This window comes from Miniopterus schreibersii, assembly GCF_964146895.1.
Source record: "Miniopterus schreibersii genome assembly, chromosome: 14".
NCBI lineage: Eukaryota > Metazoa > Chordata > Mammalia > Chiroptera > Miniopteridae > Miniopterus > Miniopterus schreibersii.
Window position 1 is genome coordinate 31,334,583 of NC_138114.1, and position 16,051 is coordinate 31,350,633.

Genomic DNA, 16,051 nt, shown 5'->3' on the forward strand with positions numbered 1-16,051 from the left:
GAAAAGCAGCACCTATGGACTCAAATCATAGCAGGTTCCCCCAAACTCAGCTGGTCGGTGCAGAACGAAGTGGTGACCAGGTCATCGCCCCCCCCCCTCCCGAGGGAACGGGAGAGGAACAGGGAAGAGCTGCTCGGTACAAGGTAGTTCCCCACAAGCAAGGCTTTGGGTTCACAGTCCACGTGGGACCTTCACTCAATCCACTACCGATTTAATGTTTCATTATTCACACTGAAAAGTGTCGCTGTCTACCATTCCTAGTGAGCCACCCATCACAGGCTCTGCATACACAGCAGCAAAAGTGACATCTCCTAACAGAACGGAGAAAACTGTCCCGCCTGCTACTGCCATTCGTTCTCCCTTCTAAGCTACTGCTTTGTGTCAGTTTCTACACAACTAGGAGTGTTCTCTTTTGAAACCTCACAAATAAAACAAGAACAGAAAGATTTTTAAAGCAAAATAATAAAAATGAAAAAAATTTAAAGAAATAGCAGAAAGGGTAATTCCCTGAAAGTTATCTTAACCTTCTTAAGAGACTTGTGAAAGGAGGTTCGAGTTTTGAGGTTCTACTAGCTGAGCAGAGAAAATAGCAGACACGGTTAAATCGTCTGTGCTCACCATGTATAACACATTTTGCTAGAAGCTGCGAAGCTTACTAAGGCAAACAAAATTTCCTTTTAGTTAGGCAGGGTAGAGGAGAGAGCGCAAGCTTTGACTATGGGTTTGAACCGGGGACCCTGCACTTGAGAACCTTGTTGCCCGGGCAGGGCTGACTGGGTTTGTATCTGGGCCTCAGTGCTTCCTGTACTGAGGAATGTTCTCCCAAATACAGCACGCTCATTCCCTCCCCTCCTTCATGCCATGGGTGTGAGATCACTCTGGGTTATTGTGATAAGAATAAGAAATTTATATATTTCTTTCCAGTAATCAAAATGGAAGAGAGGAGTGTGTCTGCCAACAGACTCTGGGTTACAAGTGGCTGTTATGTGTTCTTCACCTCCTGGCTACTAACCCCAACTAGGGTCCAACGGTGAGAAAAAATAACTAAGTCACTTTTTACTTTGATTATCCATTTCAACAAAAAAGAAAAGCAATAGAATGTGAGAATGTCAGGACAATAATCATACCTTCAAATATTTTTCTTAACAATTGGTTTTCTGATTGTGTGGTAGTTTGTACGTGGGTACGTTAATAATGAACATTTTTCCACCAAACATTTTAGGAGAAAAAAATTCTATAGATGAGCTATTACTTAAATAATCTTTGTTTTCCACTATGGTTTCTTTCACAAATTAATATAGATAGAAATACTTATATATAGTCAAAGCAAAAATACCCAACACATCTTTGAATGTAATATAAAAAATTACCAGAAGAGTGCCCAAGATTAAAAACCCCTGAATAAAAAAGAGAAAAAGACTTATCAACATCAAGGAAGCTTTCCTCATTTTACTAAAGGATTTCTTAAGGATTCTTTTAAAATGAACTTTGCCCTAACTGGTCTGGCTCAGTGGTTAGAGCGTCGGCCCTCGGACTGCAGGGGCCCAGGTTCAATTCAAGCCAAGGGCACGTACCTCGGCTGCAGGCTCGATACCCAGCCCGGTCGGGGGACATGCGGGATGCAATCAATCAATGTGTCTCTCTCACATCAATGTTTCTCTCTCTTTCCCCCTTCCACTCTCTCTGAAAAGCAATGGAAAAAATATACTTGGGTGAGGATTAAAAAAATAAAATAAAATGAGTGAACTTTCTTTGTCAACCTAAATTTACTCAATTTATTAAAAATATCATAGATATAAGTTTCAGAAATGTCACGCAATGCATGAAAAATTCAACTGTGATGATAAAAAGAAAATACTACAAAAAGTATGTTCTCAAATTCTGAACAGAAAATAATGAATAGTGAATGCTTTGAGTTAAATAATTTAAAAGCCTGGAAATATTTATAACATGGGTTGCAAACCATTTTCCTTAGAAACTACTTCCACCAATGCCAAGTCAAAGTAAACAGTACAATATTTTAAAAACACACAGCCACTTCTCAAGGCTAAATGTGCAGCTATGTTATGCTAACACAATTTAATAAACCCCAAGCACTTCAAATACTAATTTTAAAATTTCTAATCATAATATGGTCTTGTATAAGTGTGCAGCTGACAAATTGTGGTATTAATCCAGCCAGCGTACTTTCCATGTTATATTTCTGGTTCCTTCCATGGCAGATATCTAAAATACACCACTAACTTTCAAAATCTCAAAATATATAACTGCACCAAGCAATCATTATCCCTGCTCTGACCATCATCACTTGCTACCAATCTATATGGACATTTATTCCACTTGCTTTGCATCATAATATATGCTAAAAAATTGTTCATTAGTTTAAGTCTTGCCAAATATGTTGCTGATGCCAGGAAACTGTTCTAATGCAGCAATGCTGACTGAGGGATGGGCCACTGGGGAGGGCTATGTGTGTTAAATCAGTAACCTGGATAGCAGGTCCTTCTCTGCAAAACTGATCTAACATGAGATTCTTAAAAAAGTTCACAAGTGTGTGATTCACTTAGGTTAATGAGTGGCACATATTTCTTCTTGAGACTGATTTATTTTTCATATCACTGGCATATTCTATTAACCACACACCTTTTCACTATGTTCCACTAATTCAGAATCAAATGAAGTAACACTGAATTAAAGGATCAGAGTAAATCAGAATCTCTCAGGACATCCTCATATGGACCCACAGCAAATAGCACATAACAAAAAATATATAACAAATAACCTCCTCATAATGAGGGGGTTATTTAGAAATCAAATCTTACTTAGAAGGGTAAAATTATATGACAGAGTAAAATATTAGGCAAGTAATTAATTAATCAAGTCAATGAAGAAAAATCAATCTCATTTTATTTTTTGTGTAAATTTTTAAGTGTTTATTTTGAAATAATCTCAGACTTTAAAATGTTGCAAACATAGTAAAGGAATTTATATATATATGTATATACACACACACAGGGTGCCCCTCAAAAAATGTATACACAGTTTAACAGCTGATAGCTCAATTTTGAAAATGAAATGTATTTTAACAAGCACTGCCTTTATAATTATTCAAAGTGTGTTATACATTTTTTGGGACACCCTATATATCCACACATTACACACACACACACACACACACACACACAGAGTGAGAAACATTAACATAATTCTAAATGTCAGAAATACACAAAAGATATACTCAGAGGAGTGATACTGTCTCCATTCCTTCTACCTCATTCCCATCACCATCCATTCCATTCTGTTCCACTCACCCATCCTATGGTTTTTTTCTTACACAAATGAGCAGATATATATATATTTTGTTGTTGTTGTTGTTTTCTCTTCTTTCTTACATAAAAGATAGCATACTACATATATTCTTTTGTATTTTATATTTTCCACTTAAAATATACCCCTAGAAATCATTCCATACTTTCTTTCATAGAGATCCTCCCTATTAACCCTCTATTGTGTGGATGCACCATAGTTCACTCAATCCCTTCCCTACATAAGAGTATTTAAGTTGCTTCCTGTACAAATCAATCTCATTTTAATAAGTAATGTCTCAAAGACATCAGGGTCTCCGCCAACTCAGAAAGTGTATTACAGGCAATTACTCTCCACCTCATTCCTGACTTCACCCGACTGTTTACAGCAAACATTCAAATTAAAAGGGGAGTCTGAGCTTGTACCTAAGTTTTAAATAATTTTTTGATCTCTGCCCTAACTGTTCTCCTACCTCATCTATTAGACGCCCCTGCTAAAAACAAAGCAACAAAAACAGAAATTCCATTTCTACAGAATGACATGCTAGATGCCTTAAACTACTCTACCAATAACTACCGAAGAAGAGGACTCAGCATTCTTTTAAACGTACCTGTGAGGTGACAATAAAGTCATAGCGACAGTAAAGGTGGGGGAGCTGGGAAGGAGGCAAGCGCCTAAACCAGAGCCCTGGTCACCCTGCACTTCCTGAATTTCTCTATCTTCAATCCTTATGAGCAATATGTATCATTTTTCCCTGGAATGGATTAAAAATTTTTTTTACAGGCTATATGCAAGCAATTAATTGTTATTTTTAAATTCAATTTTCACAAACCAGTTAAAAAAACAAGTTATCTCAGTTTCCACCACAGAATGCTGGTACCTTGAGAAACATCTTAATTCCTTGGTTCCCAAAGAATACACAATTTTGACAGAGGATTCTCACTTTTTCTCATAATTATTTTAAGAAAGCTGGTGAATATAAAAATATAGGTAGTTACAAGCATTAAATAGTCAAGACACAGGTTGTACATTTTAAATCAAATTTAAAAGTCTTTCCTACCCTAAGACACTCTGTCACCCTGTTTTGTTGTCTTCAGCACTTACCCATGTCTGAAACGCCCTTGCTTATATACCTCTTTCTCACGTGTCCCTCTGAACCACCCTGCCCACTCCCATTGGACTGTAAGTTCCCTGAGAGAAGGGATCCTGGTTGCATTGTTTACTACTGTGGTCTAGTATCTAGAACAGTGCATGGCACAAAGTAGAGATGCTCAATAGCTGATGGATGGATGGATGGATGGATGGATGGATGGATGAATGATGGATGGATGGATGGATGGATGATGGATGGATGGATGATGGATGGATGGATGATGGATGGATGATGGATGGATGGATGGATGGATGGATGGATGATGGATGGATGGATGGATGGATGATGGATGGATGATGGATGGATGGATGGATGGATGGATGGATGGATGGATGGATGGATGATGGATGGATGGATGATGGATGGATGGATAGATGATGGATGGATGGATGATGGATGATGGATGGATGGATGGATGGATGGATGGATGATGGATGGATGGATGGATGGATGGATGGATGGATGGATGGATGGATGATGGATGGATGATGGATGGATGATGGATGGATGATGGATGGATGGATGGATGGATGGATGGATGGATGGATGGATGATGGATGGATGGATGGATGATGGATGGATGGATGATGGATGGATGGATGATGGATGGATGGATGATGGATGGATGATGGATGATGGATGGATGATGGATGGATGGATGGATGGATGGATGGATGGATGGATGGATGATGGATGGATGGATGATGGATGGATGGATGATGGATGGATGGATGATGGATGGATGGATGGATGGACGAATATACACAGGGCTTCAACACCACACAATTTCAGGGGTGCCAGTCATTCTTATCTTGTGGGTTGTACAGTGTACAAAAAGTGTAGCCTTATACTGTGGCAGAAAGTAGGTCAGGAGCTATAGCAACCAGAATGCAGACAGCTTGGATCCTATTTGACTCCAATGTGTCCTGAGTGTTTTGTATTTTGTTGTTTCAATGCTTACCAAATTTTCTATTTAGATTCACTAAAATGAAAAAACAAACAAAAATAAACATTTAAAAACAAAAAGAAATTTTCCTTACACTAAACTAGATACAGTATACCACCTGGAATTTTGAGGTTTGTAATATTTTGTAAACTTTGAGATTCATAAATAAATGCCAGAGTTGTCCTTTACTGTGTGATTATTTGGCCAAACTCCAGTCCCAATTGCTTTGGAAGAAACAGCTGCTCATGCAACTGCTAAAGTGAGTTGAGCCTAATTGCTCCTGGAAGCATAGTAAGCGCATTGTGGGAAATGACATGTGGCCGGAGTAGACACACCTCCCAGTTCTAAAGAATAGCTCAGTCCATCATAAACAAGAATTGTCACTATTTGGATGCAACCTCCTCAGTGACCGCACCAGGCCTTCAGTAGAAGTCTTCAGTTCTGTGAGGATGAGGCTCCTTCCTCTGTTAAGACTGCCTTTGTATTAATGCAAAGACTAAAAAAATTCTTGGACATGTTTGTAATCTAATTGTCACCACTGTGTGTAATCCGCAAGGCAGTGTGATTGTTAAAAGCACGGTTTGTGAAATCAAACAAATCTAGGTTCAAGTTTTGGCTCCACCGTTCTCTAAATGCATGAGCTTGAGCAAGCTTCATAACCTCACAAGCCTCAGTTTGTTCACCTTTCAAAGATGGTTGACCACACCTTCCTCCTAGGATTATCAGTATACACAGCACGTGCTAATTTAATAAAAATATTTTAGAAGCCTAAATACACAGACCTTCAAATCATGTAGCCGACTACTGAAAAACAAAAGTGGATACTATTTATTCTTACACTCACTTGAACTTAAAACTCACATCCTTCAGGGCAACCTGACCAGCTATATACAGTGAAAGTGATCCCTGAGCGAACACTAAGCACTTGAGTAAATGTTCTTCATTTTAAAGAATTCAGACTCTGAAACAACAATGTGAACTACACAAGATTTCTGGCAAAATCTCATCATTCCTCTCCTACGTCATCTTCACTAACTCGAAATTGAAAGGATCTGGATGGGGTGTAAATAATGTCACAGACACAATCAGACTGCATTAGGAATATAAAGGTCCACTCCTCCTATCTCCTATACTGGCCTTGTGATCAACTCAGAATGTATCAATAGAGGTATCAGCACCTATGTTTCAAAAGGGGGGGCATATTTCAATACTGTCTCATACCAAAAATATACTCAGTAAAAGTATGGAACAGTAACTGTTGAAAATATTTAATTTTAATATGCTAATCAAATGTAAATATAACTATAAACCAAATAAGATGCCATGAAATGAGGGAAAGTAGCAAATAACAGTGAAAAAAGTAGAGCAGAAGATTAAAATTCCACAAGCATTAGAATATTTTTCAAACCCTGCTTCAAAAAGGGGAGACAGCTTGGCATACTGTCTCCACAACACACAGTATGAGAAGGCAGATCTAGTGCTGAATCTCATTTCTGCCACTTAAATGCCCTAGGAAACAGTAGGCCAGTTATCCAACCACTTGGAACCTCCGTATCTTCATCTAGAAAATTGAACTTGTTTAATGTTTTCATGATTGTATGATGATCAGAGGTGTAAAATACACAGGCCAGGGGTATGTCTATAGTGTTCTATATTGATACATGAAAAAAAGAAAATCCTAAAGGATCAAGGTGATATATAACATGACAGGCTATGCCATAAAAAAATGAGCCAGTGCATCAAATGCCAGGCACTGAAAGTCATAGCATGTGAAATAATGAGTGACCCTGACCTTGATGATATGTTATTGAGGAGATAAAAATTAAAGGCTAGCCCTGGTTGGGTGGCTCAGTACATTGGAGTGTCGTCCCATACACCAAAATGTTGAGGGGTTTGATTCCAGGTCAGGGCACATACCTAGGTTTCGGGTTCAGTCCTAGTCTGGGCGTGTACAGGAGGCAACCGATCTATGTTTCTCTCTCACATCAATGTTTCTCTCTCTCTCCGTCTTTTTCTCTCTCTCTCTCTCTCTCGAAAATCAACAGAAACATATCCTTAAATGAGGATTAAAATAAAAAGCATTAAAGGTTATAAAGCAAGAAAATGAAATAACCATGTAACTGACACGTGGAGGAGTGGGGTCAAGGGGTCAAGGAGACAAACAGGTCAAAGTTAATGACTAACAGGAAACCAGTCAAGCCCATACAGCCACCACCCAAACAGATACAACCTTGATGTCCTCCAAGGTAAGAGTGAAGCCAATAAAAAACACCTGATTCAAAGGACACACATTCAGTGAGCTTTGATACCAACCGCCCTATTCCCAGAAAAGAAGGCAGTAAGGTCTCCGGCTAGAAACCTGTTATCACTTTCATCTGCCCAGAGTCCACTGTTACCTCTATCATCTTTATTGTTTTTCAGGAAATAGGAAGGACTCTAGAGGGGCTGAGTCTGAGCTGCTCAAGGAAGGGTTAAGAGTGAAATCCCAGTACACAGTCAAGTTTAGAGAACAGCCACTAATACTTGAGACCACAGGGTGAGGTTCTGCCCTAAGAACGAGCTCTATTCCCAGAGACTGGCTCAGCGTGACTTAGTACAGCAGAGTGCATTGCACGGCATCCAATCCAAGCTCTAAGTTATTACATACCTCCAACAGCTACTGTTAAGCATTTGTCAATAGGTTCCTTTAAATTTATTCTCATGTACGCTTCCTGAGGCAGGGTCTTGTCTTCTATTTCACAAGTTTCCCAAACACTTTTGTGCCTCCCAAAGAACTCAATGGTGTACCTAGAAGAAAAGAGCAATTTAAGCTTAACTACTTCAAAACGGAATCATAAAATGCTACGGTTGAAGAGACCTTATGAATCCAGTAGACCCCACTATAAATAAAATCATTCAAGTATTAGATTGGAAACAAAATATTCACAATTGACCTTCCCCACCTTCCACTCCACCTCCACCTTGTTTTTCTTTCTTTCTTCAGCTTTTTTGTTGTTCTAAAATATACATAACATAAATTTTATCCCACCTTTTCTTAATTGAAAACTAAAGTTTGTAGCCCTCTATCACACAGAGGTATTTCTTCTATAGATTTACTTACTATCATTAATTGTCTACAAGTAACTGAATTTCACAACTTAGGTACAGCATCTTCAATATGAAAACAAAGGGTAACTACTAAGATACCCTCTTTACAAGCTGACTGATAAAAAAGATGGTCATTTCTCTAAGACCCAAATGTTACTCTCATAAATGATACCTTTTACAGTTGCAGATGTGAAAATGGGTATTGTATAACCGCTAGAGATAATGTTTTGCATGTGACAAAGAATAGAGCTAGTTGTTCATATAGTCTTTCATTTATAGTCATGTGTACTTATACGTGAGAGAATGTGGAACCCAACGGTAGCTAGCAAGGTAGCATTTTATTTTTATCATGTTTCATTTAATCAGTAACATTCCATTTTCCCCCCTAGAATAATCTACTAGAAGTGAATTCTCAATCTCATCCAGGATCATATAAGCCACGCATCACTAAGTACCTGAAAGCTAAGCCCATTCTACTACCACTCAAATTCTGGAGGATCTAAGCCCAACCTTGGACCCCAGGATAAAAATCCTAGGGACTTCCACATACCAAACTGAGTAACTGATATCTTGAGCCAACTAACAGGCTTAACTTTGCGAAGAAACAATTCTTGGAAACAAAAAAACAAACAAACCTCTCTAGATAGTCCCTGAGGACCTAGTCATACCAGGCAATCCCTCATTTAATCATTCTTTATTCTGTCTGCCATAAATAGTGTTACGCTGGAAATAATCAACACAGTCACAAAGAAAGCCACTGAAACAACTAACTAAAAATAACATAGGACTCTCTTGTCATTATATTAGCTTACAAGTATTCCATTAAAGTTAAGAGTAAAATATATTTAGATAAAAAAGAGCATCACTTGATAATACCAACATATATGTGTGTGTGTGTGTGTGTGTGTGTGTGTATGTATATATAGTATATACACCTAAAGATAAATCAAGGGGTTCTCCCCAAAACAGTGTATCTCAGGAAATAGGGTGTCACCTTATATTTAAGACATCACTAAGTCTCAGATTAAAAAAAAATCTCAGTTTATTTTGAATAATGAAATAATGTTTTGGGAAGTAACTTATATGTCATTTGACAGAAACTAGTTAACTAAAGGAAGCAAAGGAATAGAGAGATGAGCAATTATTTTTGGAGGTAGGACCTAACAATAGAAAATACGAGACAACATTTTCTAAAAGCCTATTAAGTATCAATTTAAAAAGCAATATGGATTTTGGGAGTATAGGTAGCCAATGGAATAGGGCTGTTTATCTCTGCTTCTTTCTAAATCCCCATTAAAATTATAGTAAAGAGGAAAGAAAATATAAATCCACAAGGACAGAAAGACCAGGCAAGTATATTAGAGCAGACAATAATGGCATTTTGGAAGCTGAAAGCAGAGATGACTGCTAAGCTGAGCTGAGCAGGTTGAACCTCATTGCTTGAGAAGTAAACAAAAGGCCAGCTGACTGCTCCAGAAAGGCCCAGGAAATGGAGCTTCTGGTGCCTGGAAGGAGAGGGTAAGGAACTGAGAAGAGAGGGGGACTAGTTGAAAGTTTGTATATAAAGCAGATCCTTAGCTTACAGCATATACAAAAATTTATTCAAAATGGATTAAACATAAACCTGAAACTATAAAATTCCTAGAAAAAAACATAGGGGCAATGCTTCATGACACGAGATTTGGCAATGATTTCTGGGATATGACACCAAAAGTGCAGGCAACAAAAGCGAGCATAGACAAATGGGACTATATCAAACTGAAAAACTTGGGCGCAGCAAAGGAAACAATCAGAGTGAAAACGCAACCTAAAAAATGGGAGAAAATCTTTGCAAACTATATACATATAATAAGGGGCTAATATCCAGAATATATAAAGAATTCCTACAACTCAACATCAAAAACAAATAATCTGATTGAAAAATGAGCAAAGAACTTGAATAGACATTTCTCCAAAGAAGATATACAGATGGTCAAAGAACATATGAAAGAATGCTGAACATCACTAATTGTCAGGGAAATGAAAATCAAACCAAATGATATACCACCTCACACTTGTGAGGATGGCCACTATCAAAAAAACAGAAAATACAAGTGTTGGCAAGGATGTGAATTCCAAATGTGCTATAATGCAAACTAAAAGGATATCGTGACATAGAAAATGGTATTGGATGCTTCAAAAATGCAACCCTAAAAATGACACTAATATCAAATACGTACGAAAGAGTTGTAAGAAAATTATTCTGAGATAGAAAGGAGCATTAGTTATAATATTTTATATAAATGTATGATTAAATGCACATACCCAATTAATTAAATGGTATAAATATGTTTGATTATTACATCTATATCCCCAAACCATTCCTTATACGTTTAAGTTGGCCACAAAAATTGTTTGTTTAGATCTTTTCAATAGGAAAACATGGGAAATATAAACCAAGCATAAAGGGTACATAAGGAAACTTAAAATCCATTTACCTGATTCATGTTATTTTTCTTCATCTGCCTTCTTTCCAATCTAGAAGAAAATAATAAGGACATTAAAGTTCATTCTTCAGGTAATGAGCTGCTATAAGAAACCCTAAAATCTAAGGTAGCTATAATTCACTTCTTGTTCTCAGCCACAGCAAAGATCGTTCTTTCCCAGTTCCCGGGTAATTTCTGACTGTCGTGGCATCAGAGTAAGCTTTACAAGGGAACCCGAGCAGAAGTAAGCATGTGCATCCAATGCCAATAAAAAATTGCACACCAAGGACATCTAATGGTATAACATGAGTTTGAAAATCATGTAGTTATGAATTATCTCTTATCCACTGAGGTAAATAACAGTTAATTAACAATATAGAGAAAGAGAAAGAAGCAAGAAAGTACATTTTTTAAACTATAAGAATTACAACTGTAGGGTGAAAGGGGTAAGCAACATGTTTAATTTTTCATTTTTACAGAACACAATCAGTAACAAGTGGAACAACTAAAGTCCATGTACACACATGTATGATCAGAGCTTACAGACTTTAACCCACATCACCTTAGAGGCTTAGAAATCCTTCCTCATTTACTTTCATGAAAGACATTCTCAACTAAAAAAAATGACCCTTTAAAAACATATGTGAATATCGAGTCACGCGCCACTTACCAACAGGGACATACTCTGAGAAACGCGCCGTGCGCCCCTTGTCGAGCGCAGGCACACAGGCCTAGGCCGCATAGCCTGCTCCTGTAATTGCACGTGCTATACTTCTAGACTGGCCGCACAGCAGGTTTGTTTACGCCGCCACAAACAGGAGTAACTGTGGTGTAACCTCTGACGGTTGGCTTTTCTTTTTGGAATGCAAGTGTCAGATTTAAGCTTTGATTGCCTGGCCCAGAACTCCATTTCAGAGAGGCATCCCTTCAAGGAAGGCTATCTCTAAAAAACACATTGCAGCCACAGGACTGGGTAAGGAGCCAGGCCCCCTCCCCCTACCAAGGCTCCTTTGTTTTGGAGATCTTGGCTGATTTAGATAACTGACCAGTTGAACTACTTGTTTCTTTTTCTTCCTGAGCTTTAAATTTCTGCTCTTAAGTTTTAAACTGACAGATAAAGAGGGAGCCTATGAAACCCTAGACCTCACCCTCCTAAACCCCAATAAAAGCAGAGCCTCAGGCCCATTCACACACTCTCGCTCTCACTCTCGCTCTCTCTAACCTCCACCTGGCAGTGTACCCCCTGGAGTGCCTTGTGACTCCAGGGCCTGTAAGTGAGAAACATTTTTTTCTTCAAAGTTTCCTAATGGTTACTGCTGAAGGGTGTCTTGAAATGGAAAAACCACAAGGGTCAGTCCAGTTGTAACACTGGTTTAGGAAGGGAGGTATCCGTGGGAAGCTCACTGGGCCCAGGGGGCTAACTGAGCCCTCAGGCATTTGTAGCGATTACTGAGATGGACAAAACAGTAAATTTCCCAAGACATTACGATGGCTACTTTGTCACCGGGCAATAGAAATTTTCACTTCAGTTATAATCTTAGGAGACCATCATCCTATATGTGTTTCACCTGAAACACATTATGCAGCATGTGGCTCTACTTGTGAATTATAATACAGAAAGAGGTAGTTCCCTTAAAAATTAGTAAATATTTGCATTAACATATGAATTACAGACAGAAAAACACAGAAATCTTGACTGGCTTATTTTTCCTGAAGTGAACACCTATGTGCAACCACCACTGTTCCCCAAAGGTCATCATTGGCCTAACTTTGAATACCACACGTTAGTTTTGCCTGTTGAAAAAGGTATTTTTTTCAGGGATCTGTCTGAGAGTCTAAGAGCCCCAATATCTGGACCTAAATAAGATGCTTTAGCAAGAGAGAAGCAAGTAGTCACTGACTGCAAGGGGATTTATTTCAGAAAGCTGTGGACGTATCTGAGGAAGATGTTTTGTCTGGTTGGATAGTTGTTTTAGGTCGCCCTGCAAAGTTCTCTAGACACTAGGATAGAGAAGCTGGTTTGTGATATAGATGGGAAAGAAACTTCTATTGTGAATGTGCTGAATGTGCTGCTCAGGGTGAGATGGGGGAAGGAGAGCAGAGGGAAGAGGGGAGGGGGGTGGAGGGAGTTTGGACCTCCTTCTTTTTTTTTTTTAATGTTTAATTTCACTTTATTTGGTAAATCGCAGAGGTAGAAGAAGTAATTTCTAGAAGAAATGGGTTTAGGAAACAAGTTATAGAGGCCCTGGAGCTTGGGAATGAGGAAACTAACACTAATACTAACACTAATACTAATGCTAATACTATTGCTAATGCTAATACTAATGTTAATGCTAATACTAATGCTAACCCTATCGTGCCTGAGGGAGGGAGTGAGGGAGGGGAAGGCAAGGGCTTGCTCCCAGGAGGGAGAGCCTGGACCTCCTTCCTATAGGTATAAAAATATCTATAAAATAAAGATAACAGCCAAACCAATATCTGCCAGAAGCTAAACTAAGTTACTGATGCATCACCATCTCATCTGATCTTCCAACTGCTATGAAGCCCAAAGACATATAAAGAGATTAAGTCTCAAAACGGCTATGTGCAGGACCAGAGACACCAAAAAACAAAAGGAAAATGTTCACAGAAGAGAGGCCGTTGTAACTAGACACAGAATATATTGTATTATGCCCGCCAATGAATCATTTAAGGGAAAGGAACCAAGTAATCCAGGGTCCACAAAGTCTTCTAAATTACCCAAAAATTGAAGGTTCTGTCCCTTGTAAAGTAGGTCTGCTTATCTTTCTGTAGCTCAAAGGGGACGTTTCAAAAGAAATCCTTACACTTCACAGAGTCTGATTTTCTAACATGTGAGCTTATTTTATCGCTCCCAATGCTTTCCCAGTGCAGTGGGGGAATCAACAAGAACATGCTGTCCCTCAGAGGAAGTCACAGATACAGAAAGGCTAATTACACAGAAAATCATTGAGGAGCCTACGATAATGCCACCTTCAAATGGCATGCCAACCTGCAAGAATAGTTAATCCTATCATAAAGTACTTCCCAAAAGCAGGGGCCGAAATGGGAATATAGTTCAAAATGGGAACTTTCTATACTGCTACTTGAGAGGAAGTAAAATACCTGAATAAGTTGACATAAGACTGATGTACCAACTAAAAGGCATGTAGCTAAAAAGGCCTTCCTTCCTCCACATTGATAAATCCAAAATAGTATGTCAATGACAATAACTTTGATGATCAGACAACATGAAATTTTTTACGTTTAATCCCACCAGAATCCTCAACTTCTCAGATGCACACACTGGGCCCGGAGAGGTTATATAACTTGTCCAAAGTTGCAAAATTGTCCAAGTTCAAAAACTTATCCAAGTTCACACTGCAAGGAAGTAGAAAAGAGTTCTAAATCATGCCTGTTGGATACCAAAGACAGGGAACAGTTCCCGGCTTACTGGTGAAAGCAACCAAATCTGCTTTCAATTCCAAATCATATAATGATTCTTTCACTACTTTCTGGTTTCAAATTGCTTTTGTTGTGTCCTGAGTAAAGGATATTGACACTCCTTCCTCCTGTGAGATGGAGGTTTCCTGTTAGCCAGTGGCTTGAGGACAGGAAACCAAAACAGGCCTGGATGGACTCTCTGTATAGATTAGATAACTGCTCAGTAGCTGAGAGCTCGCTGGGGATGCCTTTCTGTGAGATCTAGCACAAGGAAAGCACAGTAGAAGCTGCAAGCTTGATTTTTACAGTGGACACATGCTGTGAAGATACAACAGGGGTTCTTTCCAGGACCAGTGAACAAGCAACTTAACTATGTTCATCTTGCAAGCAAAGCACCTGGGGGAAAATATCCAAATTACACTCGTAAGGCTATAGCTCTAAACATTCAATTAAATCTGAGTAGAGTAAGGCAAGAATCTTTGTAGACATCAACCCAATGACACTCAGAAGAATATTGGGGGAAATGGGACAGAAAAATGTACCTTTCCCTTAATCACAATAATTCTGGTAGAGCAATACTCAAACTCCAAAGTGTTTACTACCAGTGACTTCTCCTCAAGAAAAACCACACTGGAGTACAAATTCAAAGAGTAAAAAGGAATGAACATAAGAAGCAAGACTGAGGAAGGAAAGACTGAAGTTGACATAATTCTGCAAGGCATGGCAAACTCCCACTTCACAAGTTTCTATTTGTATGGCCAGTCCTTTCAAAGCTTGTTACTTCCTCCTAGGCCAGGGAGGGCTGTGATTTCATCTTGAGGGCCAACCTGATGATTGACTGAGTGGTAGTCCAGAAAATACCCCTGGGAGACAAAGCTGAAATCAACTGCTGTGTCCACTGTGCAAACAGGACACAGAAATCACAGCAGGCATGATTCATTTTTGGCAGCCCTGTCCCAAACTCTAATTATAATTTGGTTGTTTCCTCTCAGGGGAAAGATGGTGTGTAATTAGGCATGAATAATTTAGAGACCAACAACAGCACAGGATCAATTTAATTATATTTTTCTATTTTTATTTTATTTTTCCATTAAAACTGTACTTTATTAGAAGAGTAAAAACCACTGACAATGTTCTCATTCTCACTTATAAACAGCATGTTACGCATATGAAATTTTGGGTTAAGAAAATATAAAATCCAAACCACAAAGTTGGTGCTTTCTTCCTCTAATATCTGACTCTCAAATAAACACAGTTTAACTGAACCTCTCTTTCTTTCCTCTGCTCGAGGAACCTCTACAATCTCTCAGGAAGGAGGGATTCAACTACAGTTGAAAAGCCCTAGCCAGCATGTGTCTAGCTTATGAGTGTTTAAAGAAAGAAACAGCCCAAATGGAGTCACTTTTGCTAAACCACATCATCAAACCAAAATTTAATAACTAACCTAGTTTCAGGCTGCCTCGGGAGTGGAATTTTAAACCAATTAATCTTCAATTTCCTGATCAACACAAGGGAGGTAATCCGCTTGATAACACCTCCTGCCCTCCCCTAGGGAATGTGTCCCTGTCTGAAATAATCCACACATTCCACTTCTTAGTCCCACCTCCTTTCTGGCCATAAAAACCATCCATTTTGTATAACTCACCTGAGTGC

At 38.7% G+C, this 16,051-nt stretch overlaps 1 protein-coding gene across 13 annotated transcripts in view; it reads right to left on the reverse strand.

Annotated features, from left to right (window-relative positions):
* Positions 1 to 16,051, reverse strand: part of SGMS1 (sphingomyelin synthase 1) — a 225,450-nt gene that overhangs the window by 100,068 nt on the left and 109,331 nt on the right. For 5 of the 13 annotated variants that reach the window (XM_081157515.1, XM_081157508.1, XM_081157512.1 and 2 more), the window contains 2 exons: positions 10,970 to 11,009; positions 8,053 to 8,192 (listed from right to left, as the gene is read on the reverse strand). The gene's annotated coding sequence lies outside the window, so the exon portion shown is untranslated. Of the gene's footprint in view, positions 1 to 1,574; positions 1,684 to 8,052; positions 8,193 to 10,969; positions 11,010 to 16,051 lie in introns of all 13 variants that reach the window. The other 8 variants (XM_081157505.1, XM_081157514.1, XM_081157506.1 and 5 more) reach the window with 2 other exon arrangements.